Genomic DNA, 14,054 nt, shown 5'->3' on the forward strand with positions numbered 1-14,054 from the left:
TAACGTTATAACATATAACGTAACACGTTATAACATTATACCATATAACGTAACGCGTTATAACGTTATACCATATAACGTAACACGTTATAACGTTATACCTTATAACGTATCACTTTATAACGTTATACCATAGAACGTAACACGTTATAACGTAATACCTTTTAACGTAATACGTTATAACGTTATACCATATGACGTTATACCAAATAACGTAATACGTTATAACGTTATACCATATAACGTAATACGTTATAACGTTATACCATATGACGTTATACCATATAACGTAATACCATATAACGTAATACGTTATAGCGTTATGCCATATGACGTTATAGCATATAACGTAACACGTTATAACGTTATACCATATAACGAAATACGTTATAACGTTATACCATATAACGTAATTCGTTATAACGTTATACCATATAACGAAATACGTTATAACGTTATACCATATGACGTTATACTATATAACGTAATACGTTATAACGTAATAGCATATAACGTAACACGTTATAACGTTATACCATATAACGTATCACGTTATAACGTTATACCATATAACGCAATACGTTATAACGTTATACCATATGACGTTATACCATATAACGTAATACCATATAACGTAATACGTTATAGCGTTATGTCATATGACGTTATAGCATATAACGTATCACGTTATAACGTTATACCATATAACGTAACACGTTATAACGTTATACCATATGACGTAATAGCATATAACGTTATACCATATGACGTAATAGCATATAACGTAATACGTTACAACGTTATACCATATAACGTAATACGCTATAACGTTATACCATATGAAGTTATACCATATAACGTAATACCATATAACGTAATACGTTATAGCGTTATGCCATATGACGTTGAAGCCTATAACGTATCACGTTACAACGTTATACCATATAACGTAACACGTTATAACGTTATACCATATGACGTAATAGCATATAACGTAATACGTAATAACGGAATACCATAAGACGTAATACGTTATAACGTTATAACATATAACGTAACACGTTATAACTTTGTACCATATAACGTAATACGTTATAACGTAATAGCATATAACGTAATTCGTTATAACGTTATACCATATGACGTTATACCATATAACGTAATACGTTACAACGTTATACCAAATAACGTAATACGTTCTAACGTTATACCATATAACGTAATACGTTATAACGTAATACCATATAACGTAATACGTTGTAACGTTATACCATATGACGTTATACCATATAACGTAATACGTTGGAACGTAATACCATATAACGTAATACGTTATAACTTTATACCGTATAACGTAACACGTTATAACGTTATACCGTATAACGTAATACGTTATGACGTAATACCGTAATACGTTATGACGTAATACCGTATAACGTAACACGTTATAACGTTATAACATATAACGTAACACGTTATAACATTATACCATATAACGTAACGCGTTATAACGTTATACCATATAACGTAACACGTTATAACGTTATACCTTATAACGTATCACTTTATAACGTTATACCATAGAACGTAACACGTTATAACGTAATACCTTTTAACGTAATACGTTATAACGTTATACCATATGACGTTATACCATATAACGTAATACGTTATAACGTAATACCATATAACGTAATACGTTATAACGTTATACCATATAACGTATCACGTTATAACTTTATACCATATAACGTAACACGTCCTAACGTTATACCATATAACGTTGTACCATATAACGTAATACGTTATAACGTAATAGCATATAACGTAATACGTTATAGCGTTATGCCATATGACGTAATAGCATATAACGTAATACGTTACAACGTTATACCAAATAACGTAATACGTTATAACGTTATACCATATAACGTAATACGTTATAACGTTATACCATATGACGTTATACCATATAACGTAATACCATATAACGTAATACGTTATAGCGTTATGCCATATGACGTTATAGCATATAACGTAACACGTTATAACGTTATACCATATGACGTAATACGATATAACGTTATACCATATTCCGTAATACGTTATAACGTTATACCATATGACGTTATACCATATAACGTAATAAGTTATAACGTAATACCATATAGCGTAATACGTTATAGCGTTATACCATATGACGTTAAAGCATCTAACGTGATACGTTATAACGTTATACAATATAACGTAATACGTTATAGCGTTACACCATATGACGTTAAAGCTTCTAAAGTGATACGTTATAACGTTATACCATATAACGTAATACGTTATGACGTAATACCATATAACGTAATACGTTATGACGTAATACCATATAACGTAATACGTTATGACGTAATACCATATAACGTAATACGTTATAACGTTATACCATATGACGTTATACCATATAACGTAATAAGTTATAACGTAATACCATATAACGTAATACGATATAGCGTTACACCATATGACGTTAAAGCATCTAAAGTGATACGTTATAACGTTATACAATATAACGTAACACGTTATAACGTTATACCATATGACGTTATACCATATAACGTAATACGTTATAACGTTATACCATATAACGTCATACGTTATGACGTAATACCATATAACGTAATACGTTATGACGTAATACCATATAACGTAATACGTTATGACGTAGTACCATATAACGTAATACGTTAAAACGTTATACCATATGACGTTATACCATATAACGTAATAAGTTATAACGTAATACCATATAACGTAATACGATATAGCGTTACACCATATGACGTTAAAGCATCTAAAGTGATACGTTATAACGTTATACAATATAACGTAACACGTTATAACGTTATACCATATGACGTTATACCATATAACGTAATACGTTATAACGTTATACCATATAACGTCATACGTTATGACGTAATACCATATAACGTAATACGTTATGACGTAATACCATATAACGTAATACGTTATGGCGTAATACCATATAACGTAATTCGCTATAACGTAATACCATATAACGTAATACGTTATAACGTTATACCATATAACGTAATATGTTATAGCGTTATACCATATGTCGTTAAAGCATATAACGTTATACGTTATAACGTTATACCACATAACGTAATACGTTATAACGTTATACCATATAATGTAATACGTTATAACATTATATCATACAACGTAATACGTTATAACGTAATACCATATAGCGTAATACGTTATAGCGTTATACCATATGACGATAAAGCATCTAACGTGATACGTTATAACGTTATACAATATAACGTAATACGTTATAACGTTATACCATATAACGTAATACGTTATGACGTAATACCATATAACGTAATACGTTATGACGTAATACCATATAACGTAATACGTTATAACGTTATACCATATAACGTAATACGTTATAACTTTATACCGTATAACGTAACACATTATAACGTTATACCGTATAACGTAATACGTTATAACGTTATACCATATAACGTAATACGTTATGACGTAATACCATATAACGTAATACGTTATAACGTAATAGCATATAACGTAATTCGTTATAACGTTATACCATATGACGTTATACCATATAACGTAATACGTTACAACGTTATACCACATAACGTAATACGTTATAGCGTTTAACCATATGACGTAATACCATATAACGTAATACGTTATAACGTTATACCATATGACGTTGTACCATATAACGCAATACGTTATAACGTAATAGCATATAACGTAATACGTTATAGCGTTATGCCATATGACGTAATAGCATATAACGTAATACGTTACAACGTTATACCAAATAACGTAATACGTTATAACGTTATACCATATAACGTAATACGTTATAACGTTATACCATATGACGTTATACCATATAACGTAATACCATATAACGTAATACGTTATAGCGTTATGCCATATGACGTTATAGCATATAACGTAACACGTTATAACGTTATACCATATAACGAAATACGTTATAACGTTATACCATATAACGTAATTCGTTATAACGTTATACCATATAACGTAATACGTTATAACGTTATACCATATGACGTTATACCATATAACGTAATACGTTATAACGTAATAGCATATAACGTAATTCGTTATAACGTTATACCATATGACGTTATACAATATAACGTAATACGTTAAAACGTTATACCACATAACGTAATACGTTATAGCGTTTAACCATATGACGTAATAGCATATAACGTAATACGTTACAACGTTATACCATATAACGTATTACGTTATAACGTTATACCATATGACGTTATACCATATAACGTAATACCATATAACGTAATACGTTATAGCGTTATGCCATATGACGTTATACCATATAACGTAACACGTTATAACGTTATACCACATGACGTAATAGCATATAACGTAATACGTTACAACGTTATACCATATAACGCAATACGTTATATCGTTATACCATATAACGTAATACGTTATAACGTTATATCATATAACGTAATGCTTTATGGCTTAATACCATATAACGTAATACGTTATAACGTTATACGATATGACGTTATACCACATAACGCAATACGTTATAACGTTATACCATATAACGTAACACGTTCTAACGTTATAGCACATGACGTTATACCTTATAACGTAATACGTAATAACGGAATACCATATAACGTAATACGTTATAACGTTATAACATATAACGTAACGCGTTATAACGTTATACCATATAACGTAATACGTTATGACGTAATACCATATAACGTAACACGTTATAACGTTATACCATATAACGTAACACGTTCTAACGTTATAGCATATGACGTTATACCTTATAACGTAATACGTAATAACGGAATACCATATAACGTAATACGTTATAACGTTATACCATATGACGTTTTACCATATAAAGTAATACGTTATAACGTTATACCATTTGACGTTGTACCATATAACGTAATACGTTATAACGTAATAGCATATAACGTAATTCGTTATAACGTTATACCATATAACCTAATACGTTATAACGTAATACAATACAACGAAATACGTTATAACGTTATACCATATGACGTTATACCATATAACGTAATACGTTATAACGTAATACCATATAACGTAATACGATATAACGTTATACCATATAACGTAACACCTTATAACATTATACCATATAACGTAACGCGTTATAACGTTATACCATATAACGTAACACGTTATAACGTTATACCATATAACGTATCACTTTATAACGTTATACCATAGAACGTAACACGTTATAACGTAATACCATATAACGTAATACGTTATAACGTTATACCATATGACGTTATACCATATAAAGTAATACGTTATAACGTTATACCGTATAACGTAATACCATATAACGTAATACGTTATAGCGTTATACCATATGACGTAATACGTTATAACGTTATACCATATAACGTAATACGTTATAGCGTTATACCATATGTCGTTAAAGCATATAACGTTATACGTTATAACTTTATACCATATAACGTAACACGTTATAACGTTATACCGTATAACGTAATACCATATAACGTAATACGTTATAGCGTTATACCATATGACGTAATACGTTATAACGTTATACCATATAACGTAATACGTTATAGCGTTATACCATATGACGTTAAAGCATCTAACGTAATACGTTATAACTTTATACCATATAACGTAATACGTTATAACGTTATACCATATTCCGTAATACGTTATAACGTTATGCCATACAACGTAATACGATATAACGTTGTACCATTTAACGTAATACGTTATAACGTAATACCATATAGCGTAATACGTTATAGCGTTATACCATATGACGATAAAGCATCTAACGTGATACGTTATAACGTTATACAATATAACGTAATACGTTATAACGTTATACCATATAACGTAATACGTTATGACGTAATACCATATAACGTAATACGTTATGACGTAATACCATATAACGTAATACGTTATAACGTTATACCATATAACGTAATACGTTATGACGTAATACCATATAACGTAATACGTTATAACGTAATACCATATAGCGTAATACGTTATAGCGTTATACCATATGACGTTAAAGCATCTAACGTGATACGTTATAACGTTATACAATATAACGTAATACGTTATAACGTTATACCATATAACGTAATACGTTATGACGTAATACCATATAACGTAATACTTTATGACGTAATACCATATAGCGTAATACGTTATAGCGTTATACCATATGACGTTAAAGCATCTAACGTGATACGTTATAACGTTATACAATATAACGTAATACGTTATAACGTTATACCATATAACGTAATACGTTATGACGTAATACCATATAACGTAATACTTTATGACGTAATACCATATAACGTAATACGTTATGACGTAATACCATATAACGTAATACGTTATGACGTAATATCATATAACGTAATAAGTTATGACGTAATACCACATAACGTAATACGTTATAACGTTATACCATATGACGTTATACCATATAACGTAATAAGTTATAACGTAATACCATATAACGTAATACGTTATAGCGTTATACCATATGACGTTAAAGCATCTAACGTAACACGTTATAACGTTATACCATATAACGTAATACGTTATAACGTTATACCATTTGACGTTATACCATATATCGTAATACGTTATAACGTTATATCATATAACGTAATACGTTATGACGTAATACCATATAACGTAATACGTTATGACGTAATACCATATAACGTAATACGTTATAATGTTATACCATATAACGTAATACGTTATAACTTTATACCGTATAACGTAACACGTTATAACATTATACCGTATAACGTAACACATTATAACGTTATACCGTATAACGCAACACGTTATAGCGTTATACCATATAACGTAACACGTTATAACGTTATACCATATAACGTAATACGTTATGACGTAATACCATATAACGTAATGCGTTATAACGTTATACCATATAACGTAATTCGTTATGACATAATACCATATAACGTAATACGTTATAACGTTACACCATATAACGTAATACGTTAAAACGCTATACCATATGACGTTATACCTTATAACGTAATACGTTATAACGTAATACCATATAACGTAATACGTTATAGCGTTACACCATATGACGTTAAAGCATCTAAAGTGATACGTTATAACGTTATACAATATAACGTAACACGTTATAACGTTATACCATATGACGTTATACCATATAACGTAATACGTTATAACGTTATACCATATAACGTCATACGTTATGACGTAATACCATATAACGTAATACGTTATGACGTAATACCATATAACGTAATACGTTATGACGTAATACCATATAACGTAATACGTTATAACGTTATACCATATGACGTTATACCTTATAACGTAATACGTTAGAACGTAATACCATATAACGTAATACGTTATGACGTAATACCATATAACGTAATACGTTATAACGATATATCATATGACGTTATATCATATACCGTAATAAGTTATAACGTAATACCATATAACGTAATACGTTATGGCGTAATATCATATAACGTAATTCGCTATAACGTAATACCATATAACGTAATACGTTATAACGTTATACCATATAACGTAATATGTTATAGCGTTATACCATATGTCGTTAAAGCATATAACGTTATACGTTATAACGTTATACCACATAACGTAATACGTTATAACGTTATACCATATAATGTAATACGTTATAACATTATATCATACAACGTAATACGTTATAACGTAATACCATATAGCGTAATACGTTATAGCGTTATACCATATGACGATAAAGCATCTAACGTGATACGTTATAACGTTATACCGTATAACGTAATACGTTATAACGTTATACCATATAACGTAATACGTTATGACGTAATACCATATAACGTAATACGTTATAACGTAGTACCATATAGCGTAATACGTTATAGCGTTGTACCATATGACGTTAAAGCATCTAACGTGATACGTTATAACGTTATACAATATAACGTAACACGTTATAACGTTATACCATATAACGTAATACGTTATGACGTAATACCATATAACGTAAACCGTTATGACGTAATACCATATAACGTAATACGTTATGACGTAATACCATATAACGTAATACGTTATGACGTAATACCATATAACGTAATACGTTATAACGTTATACCATATAACGTAATACGTTATAACGATATATCATATGACGTTATATCATATAACGTAATAAGTTATAACGTAATACCATATAACGTAATACGTTATAACGTTATACCATATGACGTTATACCATATAACGTAATAAGTTATAACGTAATACCATATAACGTAATACGTTATAGCGTTACACCATATGACGTTAAAGCTTCTAAAGTGATACGTTATAACGTTATACAATATAACGTAACACGTTATAACGTTATACCATATGACGTTATACCATATAACGTAATACGTTATAACGTTATACCATATAACGTCATACGTTATGACGTAATACCATATAACGTAATACGTTATGACGTAATACCATATAACGTAATACGTTATGACGTAATACCATATAACGTAGTACGTTATAACGTTATACCATATAACGTAATACGTTATGACGTAATACCATATAACGTAGTACGTTATAACGTTATACCATATGACGTTATACCTTATAACGTAGTACGTTGGAACGTAATACCATATAACGTAATACGTTATGACGTTATATCATATAACGTAATGCTTTATGGCTTAATACCATATAACGTAATACGTTATAACGTTATACGATATGACGTTATACCACATAACGTAATACGTTATAACGTTATACCATATAATGTAATACGTTATAACATTATATCATACAACGTAATACGTTATAACGTAATACCATATAGCGTAATACGTTATAGCGTTATACCATATGACGATAAAGCATCTAACGTGATACGTTATAACGTTATACCGTATAACGTAATACGTTATAACGTTATACCATATAACGTAATACGTTATGACGTAATACCATATAACGTAATACGTTATAACGTAGTACCATATAGCGTAATACGTTATAGCGTTGTACCATATGACGTTAAAGCATCTAACGTGATACGTTATAACGTTATACAATATAACGTAACACGTTATAACGTTATACCATATAACGTAATACGTTATAACGTAATAGCATATAACGTAATTCGTTATAACGTTATACCATATGACGTTATACCATATAACGTAATACGTTACAACGCTATACCACATAACGTAATACGTTATAGCGTTTAACCATATGACGTAATAGTATATAACGTAATACGTTACAACGTTATACCAAATAACGTAATTCGTTATATCGTTATACCATATAACGTAATACGTTATAACGTAATACCATATAACGTAATACGCTATAACGTTATACCATATGACGTTATACCATATAACGTAATACGTTATAACGTAATACGTTATAACGTTATACCTTATAACGTATCACGTTATAACTTTATACCATATAACGTAACACGTTCTAACGATATACCATATAACGTAACACGTTATAACGTTATACCATATAACGTATCACTTTATAACGTTATACCATAGAACGTAACACGTTATAACGTAATACCATATAACGTAATACGTTATAGCGTTATACCATATGACGTTATACCATATAAAGTAATACGTTATAACGTTATACCATATGACGTTGTACCATATAACGTAATACGTTATAACGTAATAGCATATAACGTAATTCGTTATAACGTTATACCATATGACGTTATACCATATAACGTAATACGTTACAACGTTATACCACATAACGTAATACGTTATAGCGTTTAACCATATGACGTAATACCATATAACGTAATACGTTATAACGTTATACCATATGACGTTGTACCATATAACGTAATACGTTATAACGTAATAGCATATAACGTAATACGTTATAGCGTTATGCCATATGACGTAATAGCATATAACGTAATACGTTACAACGTTATACCAAATAACGTAATACGTTATAACGTTATAGCATATAACGTAATACGTTATAACGTTATACCATATGACGTTATACCATATAACGTAATACCATATAACGTAATACGTTATAGCGTTATGCCATATGACGTTATAGCATATAACGTAACACGTTATAACGTTATACCATATAACGAAATACGTTATAACGTTATACCATATAACGTAATTCGTTATAACGTTATACCATATAACGAAATACGTTATAACGTTATACCATATGACGTTATACTATATAACGTAATACGTTATAACGTAATAGCATATAACGTAATTCGTTATAACGTTATACCATATAACGTAATACGTTATAACGTTATACCATATGACGTTATACCATATAACGTAATACGTTATAACGTAATAGCATATAACGTAATTCGTTATAACGTTATACCATATGACGTTATACAATATAACGTAATACGTTACAACGTTATACCACATAACGTAATACGTTATAGCGTTTAACCATATGACGTAATAGCATATAACGTAATACGTTACAACGTTATACCATATAACGTATTACGTTATAACGTTATACCATATGACGTTATACCATATAACATAATACCATATAACGTAATACGTTATAACCTAATACCATATAGCGTAATACGTTACAGCGTTATACCATATGACGTTATAGCATCCAACGTGATACGTTATAACGTTACACAATATAACGTAATACGTTATAACGTTATACCATATAACGTAATACGTCATGACGTAATACCATATAACGTAATACGTTATGACGTAATACCGTATAACGTAACACATTATAACGTTATACCGTATAACGTAACACATTATAGCGTTATACCATATAACGTAACACGTTATAACGTTATACCATATAACGTAATACGTTATGACGTAATACCATATAACGTAATACGTTATAACATTATATCATACAACGTAATACGTTATAACGTAGTACCATATAGCGTAATACATTATAGCGTTATACCATATGTCGTTAAAGCATATAACGTTATACGTTATAACGTTATACCACATAACGTAATACGTTATAACGTTATACCATATAATGTAATACGTTATAACATTATATCATACAACGTAATACGTTATAACGTAGTACCATATAGCGTAATACATTATAGCGTTATACCATATGACGTTAAAGCATCTAACGTGATACGTTATAACGTTATACAATATAACGTAATACGTTATAACGTTATACCATATAACGTAATACGTTATGACGTAATACCATATAACGTAATACGTTATGACGTAATACCATATAACGTAATACGTTATGACGTAATACCATATATCGTAATACGTTATGACGAAATACCATATAACGTAGTACGTTATAATGTTATACCATATAACGTAATACGTTATAACTTTATACCGTATAACGTAACACGTTATAACATTATACCGTATAACGTAACACATTATAACGTTATACCGTATAACGTAACACATTATAGCGTTATACCATATAACGTAACACGTTATAACGTTATACCATATAACGTAATACGTTATGACGTAATACCATATAACGTAATACGTTAAAACGCTATACCATATGACGTTATACCTTATAACGTAATACGTTATAACGTAATACCATATAACGTAATACGTTATAACGTTATAACATATGACGTTATACCATATATCGTAATACGTTATAACGTAATACCATATAACGTAATACGTTATAACGTTATACCATATAACGTAATACGTTATGACGTAATACCATATAACGTAATACGCTATGACGTAATACCATATAACGTAATACGTTGTAACGTTATACCATATAACGTAATACGTTATGACGTAATACCATATAACGTAATACGTTATAACGTAATACCATATAGCGTAATACGTTATAGCGTTATACCATATGACGTTATAGCATCTAACGTGATACGTTATAACGTTACACAATATAACGTAATACGTTATAACGTTATACCATATAACGTAATACGTCATGACGTAATACCATATAACGTAATACGTTATGACGTAATACCATATAACGTAATACGTTATGACGTAATACCATATAACGTAATACGTTATGACGTAATATCATATAACGTAATACGTTATGACGTAATACCATATAACGTAATACGTTATAACGTTATATCATATGACGTTATATCATATAACGTAATAAGTTATAACGTAATACCATATAACGTAATACGTTATAGCGTTATACCATATGACGTTAAAGCATCTAACGTGATACGTTATAACGTTATACAATATAACGTAACACGTTATAACGTTATTCCATATGACGTTATACCATATAACGTGATACGTTATAACGTTATACCATATAACGTAATACGTTATGACGTAATACCATATAACGTAATACGTTATGACGTAATACCATATAACGTAATACGTTATGACGTAATACCATATAACGTAATACGTTATAACGTTATACCATATAACGTAATACCATATAATGTAATACGTTATAACGTTATACCATATAACATAATACGTTATAGCGTTATACCATATGACGTTAAAGCATCTAACGTAATACGATATAACTTTATACCATATAACGTAATACGTTATAACGTTATACCATATTCCGTAATACGTTATAACGTAATACCATATAATGTAATACGTTATAACATTATACCATATAACGTAATACGTTATAACGTTATACCGTATGACGTTATACCATATAACGTTATACCACATAACGTAACACGTTATAACGTTATACCATATAACGTAATTCGTTTTAACGTTACACCATATAACGTAATACGTTATAACGTTATACCATATAACGTAATACGTGATAACGTTATTCCATATAACGAATTACGTTATAACGTTGTACCATATAACGTAATACGTTATGACGTATTACCATATAACGTAATACGTTATAGCGTTGTACCATATAACGTAATACGTTATAGCGTTATACCATATAACGTAATTCGTTATGACTTAATACCATATAACGTAATACGTTATAACGTTATATCATATAACGTAATACGTTATGACGTAATACCATATAAGGTAATACGTTATGACGTAATACCATATAACGTAACACGTTATAACGTTATACCGTATAACGCAATACGTTATAACGTTATATCATATAACGTAGCACGTTATAACGTAATACCATATAACGTAATACGTTATAGCGTTATAACATATGACGTTATAGCATATAACGTAATGCGTTATAATGTTATTGCATATAACGTAACACGTTATAACGTTATACCGTATAACGTAATACCATATAACGTAATACGTTATAACGTTATACCATATAACGTAATACGTTATGACGTAATACCATATAACGTAACTCGTTATAACGTAATACCATATAACGCAATACGTAATACAGTTATACCATATAACGTTTTACCATATAACGAATTACGTTATAACCTTATACCATATAACGTAATACGTTATGACGTAATACCATATAATGTAATTCGTTATAACGTAATACCATAAAACGTAATACGTAATAACGTTATACCGTATGACGTTATACCACATAACATAATACGTTATAACGTTATACCATATAACGTAATACCATATAATGTAATACGTTATAACATTATACCATATAACGTAATACGTTATAACGTTATACCATATAACGTAATACGTTATAGCGTTATACCATATGACGTTAAAGCATCTAACGTAATACGTTATAACTTTATACCATATAACGTAATACGTTATAATGTTATACCATATTCCGTAATACGTTATAACGT

Source organism: Bombus huntii, chromosome 3 (assembly GCF_024542735.1).
Source record: "Bombus huntii isolate Logan2020A chromosome 3, iyBomHunt1.1, whole genome shotgun sequence".
NCBI classification, from domain to species: Eukaryota; Metazoa; Arthropoda; class Insecta; order Hymenoptera; family Apidae; genus Bombus; species Bombus huntii.